Source organism: Pelodiscus sinensis, chromosome 1, assembly GCF_049634645.1.
Source record: "Pelodiscus sinensis isolate JC-2024 chromosome 1, ASM4963464v1, whole genome shotgun sequence".
NCBI classification, from domain to species: domain Eukaryota; kingdom Metazoa; phylum Chordata; order Testudines; family Trionychidae; genus Pelodiscus; species Pelodiscus sinensis.
The window spans coordinates 288077401-288082338 of record NC_134711.1 but is presented as its reverse complement, the minus strand read 5'-3'; the positions used below and the strand labels follow the sequence as shown (position 1 = coordinate 288082338).

At 42.4% G+C, this 4938-nt stretch overlaps 1 non-coding gene across 1 annotated transcript; it reads left to right on the top strand.

Moving 5' to 3' along the window:
• Nucleotides 1–831: 831 nt before the first annotated feature.
• Nucleotides 832–972, top strand: LOC112545773 (U4 spliceosomal RNA). The gene has a single exon (XR_003089316.2). It is a non-coding gene; the product is annotated as a U4 spliceosomal RNA (small nuclear RNA).
• Nucleotides 973–4938: the final 3966 nt, after the last annotated feature.

The window sequence follows — 4938 nt, the reverse complement described above, 5'->3', positions numbered from 1 at the left end:
CCAATCCACATATGATGTAAGTCTTCTGGCTTCTTTGGAGTGGCCCAGTTGCCTGCAATTTTCAACTCCCATATTCCATGTCAGGTTGAGCACAATGCAGTGATGCCACTGAGGCAACTGTTTTAAACTTGTATCAGTGATTGCTGATTTCTGTCCATGTCAAACTACTGGAAGAACTTGGAGAAAATCACCCAGCAGGCCCCCATGTTGTGTTGTCATCTCCAAGCATTTCAACCTGAATGAGATGTTCAGTGATACCTGGCCCAGTAACAGTCCCCCCCCCCCCCGCCCGCTCCTCCAGCCATGTGTCCATGGCCTGAGTAACAACCTCCTCCCCCAGCTATGTGTCCTCAGCCTGAGGAACAGGCCCCCCCAGCTGCTTGTCTCCCGGTGGGAGGAAAGTGAAGCCATGGTCCAGTGGGCTGCCAACCTAGGAAGTGGCTGATCACTGCTTCAGCCACTGCCATTTTCTCATCCCCCACCCCCTTTTCTCCTGCGTGCATACGTATGTACGTCTCTTCCTGCCTTCCCCCTCCTCTGAAACAGGCTCAGCAATGCTGAATCCACCTCAGGCAGGCTCCAGCCTGCTGATGTAAGTTTTACATTTGCATAGAGATCTCTGAGGCCTCTGCAGCAATCTGATAGTTTTGAGTGGCACAAGAACACTGAACCCCTCACGCCTGCTGGATTTAGCTGGCCTGCCAAGGCACTGGAGGCAGCACTCATCAGGCCACTTCATACCTGGCCTTCTGCCACGGTCTATTGGGCTTCTGCCTAACCTAGTAGTCCATGGCCCGGCAAAAGGTTACCTGCACCAGCAGGTTTTTCATTAGTTTTGTGCAGTGGCAGTATTGTAGCCAATGAGGTTAATCTGAGGTGCAATTATTGCTATTGGAAAACTTTTCCCAATACCCCGCTATGAGGACTTGAAATATAGTCAGCTTTATCAATTTTTGACAGTGTCTATGGAGATGGAACAGCATTGTTAAATAATAGAATGTGTTCTATAGCCATGTGTTTGTGCTGTAATTGTTTGTTTGTTGTTTATCAGCTGCCTTTTTAGCTTTCCTTTGTATTTTTAACTTCTAAATGGCTTTTGTGAGCTGTTTTTATGGTTTTCTTTTGGAGCTTTGTGCTGAAAGTTCTAAGGCAATAACTCATTCTGCCATTTTCTAGAAACTTCTCGGCTACATCTACACTGCAAGCCATTCTTGTGCAAAAACTTGCAGAGCGTCTACACTGCACATGTGTTCTTGCGCAAGTAAATTTACAGTAAAGCATCAGAAAAAGAGGGCTTCTTGCGCTAGAGTTCTTGCACAAAAGATCTTGCACAAGAGTGTGTCCACACTGCTGTTATGCTATACAAAGCACACGGGATCTTTTATAGGGGAAAAGGCAGTTCGCTGCATTTATTGAGAATACAAGAGAAGCATATGCTTTTCAGTCACTCACACACAAACACTATACACACAGACCCACCAGACGATGTTATAGTTACCAGTCCAGAGTCTGGATCAATCTAGTGGCCAGCCAGACTGATCACAGAGGGGGAGCCGGGCTTTGCTGGTCGCGATCTGATGCTCTCCTAGGGTATGTCTAGACTACAGGGTTTTGTTGACAGAAGTTTTGTCGACAGATACTGTCGACAAAGCTTCTGTCGACAAAGAGCGTCTAGACTACATCCAGTTCTGTTGACAAAGCAAGCCACTTTGTCGACATAACAGTGTGGACGTAAAGGACAGTGTAGATGCAATAATGCCTTCTATCGACAGAACTCTGTCAACGAAAGGTGTTATTCCTCGTAGAATGAGGTTTACATACGTCGACAAAACTGCTGAGTTTTGTCTACATTATGTCGACATAACTCAAAGGCAGTGTGGACACAGGTATAGTTTTGTCGACAAAAGTCCACTTTTGTCGACAAAACCCTGTAGTCTAGACACACCCCTAGAGTTGGTGGCAACATGAACCCAAAGTTCCATAGCAAAGCACCCTGCTTTTATAATCCTTTTCTCTGTTGAAGTCTATGGATTTTGCTGTGCTAGTCTGTGTCTGGTGTGTTATCTTTTTGATGTTAATCATTCCCAAAACATCTCCAAAATCAATTGTAATCAATTGTCTTTTGGGGGTGCTAGCTCCAATTTAGAGTCATCAATCTACCAATCTGATCAATTCTTAACCATGGGTACGCACTGATGGTTTTTCTGACACTGAGAATTCTGTCTTCACCCACACCTCACTTCTCCTTTCTTGGCCATCTGGCTCTGAGGATAACCTTTGCACCTTTATCTCAACACATACATAACACTTTCACACATAAACAATCTTTACAAAGATCTTCAAAGAAAAGCATAAACAACAGTGTCTCATACTGGGCACAGCAAAAGACATTGTAAATCAAACAATTAAGACTCCAGCCTTCAACATTCCTCTAATCTCATTAACATAGACACAATACCAAAACTCTGTCTCTTTACTTACTAAACTCACTAAACTTTAAAACAAAGAAATGTATATTTAACTAAAGGGCTTAATTAATAAAATGTTAAATGTGTTACCTTACATTACTACATTATTAAACCTAAAATGCAAATATAAAAAGATATAAAACTCTTACTCCAACACTACCATGTGCTTTTGCACAAGAGATGTGCTTTTGTGCAAGAATGTCCATGGCAGTGTGCACGCTCTCTTGAGCAAGAAATTTCTGATGGCCATTTTAGCCATAGAGGTTTCTTGCGCAAGAAACCCCTGTTACCTGTCCACACTGCCTTCTTGTGCAAGAGTGTTTATTGCTCATGGGGAGAGGAATAACGCTTGCGTAATCATCCCTCTGTTCCAATGCTGTAACGTAAATTTACTTGTGCAAGAACGCATGTGCAGTGTAGATGCTCCACAAAGTTTTGCGCAAGAACAGCCATTGTTTCGCAAGAAGCCTGCAGTGTAGACATAGTCCCAGTGTATTCTCAAAAGTTCTTTGTGACAAATGGCATGACAGATATCTCTCCTTTTATAATAGTTTAGATTTTGCAAGCCAAATTAGACTCTGAGGCTGTGTCTAGACTGGCATGATTTTGCGGAAATAATTTTAAAAGAAAAGTTTTTCTGTTAAAAGTATTTCCGCAAATGCGCGTCTAGATTGGCACGGATGCTTTTGTGCAAAAAGTGCTTTTGTACAAAAGCATCCGTGGCCAGTCTAGACGCGATTTTGCGCAAGAAAGCCCCGATCGCCATTTTAGCCATCGGGGCTTTTTTGCGCAAAACAGTTCTTCCCTGTCTACACTGGCCCTCTTGCGCAAGTATTCTTATGCAAGAGGGCTTTTTCCCGAGCGGGAGCGTGAAAGTATTTGCGTAAGAAGCACTGATTTTGTACATTACAAAGTCAGTGCTCTTGTGCAAATTCAAGTGGCCAGTGAAGACAGGGAAGAACGCGCTTTTGCGCAAAATCTTGCCAGTCTAGATGCACCCTGATTGATATATGTGCAAGCCCATTGTTGCCAGGGAATTTTCACAGATTTCACTGATTGGTACTTAAACAATTCCTTTGATAATCCATAGAATTGAACAGAATCTGCAGCTCACTAATTCTACCTACTCTTTTGGGGCTACATCTACACTTCAGGCTTTTTTCACAAGAACAGCTGTTCTTGAGCAAAAACTTACAGCGCGTCTACACTGCACACGTGTTCTTGCGCAAGTAAATTTATAGTAAAGCGTCAGAAAAGAGGGCTTCTTGCGCAAGAGTTATTCCTCTTCCCATGAGGAATAAGCCCTCTTGTGCAAGAGCTCTTGCACAAGAAGGCAGTGTGGCTAGGCAACAGGCTAAAATGGCCATCAGAGCTTTCTTGTGCAAGAAAGCATCCACACCGCCCTGGACGCTCTTGCGCAAAAGTCCATGGCAGTGTGGATGAGCTCTTGCGCAAGACCTTTTGCACAAAACCTTTTGCACAAAACAGTTCTTGCGCAAAAAGCCTGCAGTGTAGATATAGCCTTGGTGGTTACTTGTCCAGACACTATGAGGGTTGGTTTGTTATTATTTTGGTAAATAGCTTTTAGACATGTTGACCTCATGATCACTCTTCTCATACAACAAAAAGGTGTTTGGACACCTTCCAGCTAGATGGTATCTTGTGCATTTCCAAGTAATGGTTAAACCGACAGTTTCCCCAGAAGTCTTTACCTCTAGCTCTTATTTTGATTGTCATTCTATTTATTTCTGGAGCTTTACCTTACTTTATTTGATAAATCGCAAGCCCAATTTCATTCTATGCTGGTGGTGCAGAGATTAATTGATGAAAGACTGCTAAAAATCTCAAGGGCCAGAAAAAGGAGAGCCCTCTCAGGGTGTGTACACACAGCAGGGCTTAACTTGAAATAAGATGCATGAATTGAGCTACATCAATTGCGTAGCTTATTTCGAAATAGGGAACATCTCCACAGCACTTATTTCGAAATACAGCACTCTTCCTCTGACTTCCCTTACTCCTCGTACAATGAGGGTTACAGGAGTTGGAGCAAGAAGTCCTCCAGCTTGACAGTATTTTCATACTATTTCAAAATAACTGCCGGCTGTGTAGACATAGATTAAGTTATTTTGGAACAATGCTAGTTATTTCAAAATAGTGTTGCGGTGTAGACGTACCCTCAGAATGTACCTACAACTGCAGTACACTGATAAGAGACAACTCGATCAACTATTTCTTTTAGTACAAATTAATTCTCAACTTGGGAAGAATCAATCTCGTTCTTAGACCATTTCACAAATCCTATTTTTAACATCTCTTCAGTTTGGATTTAATGATTTTAAGCTTCTGAACATATAAATAAATTCTGAGTCACTATTTGCAGCCAGATTGATAGGAATGTAGGAGTTAAGATCCTCGTTCAGCAAAGCACTTTATATGCTTAAATCCCAGTTTAGCCAATTTATAATTGAAT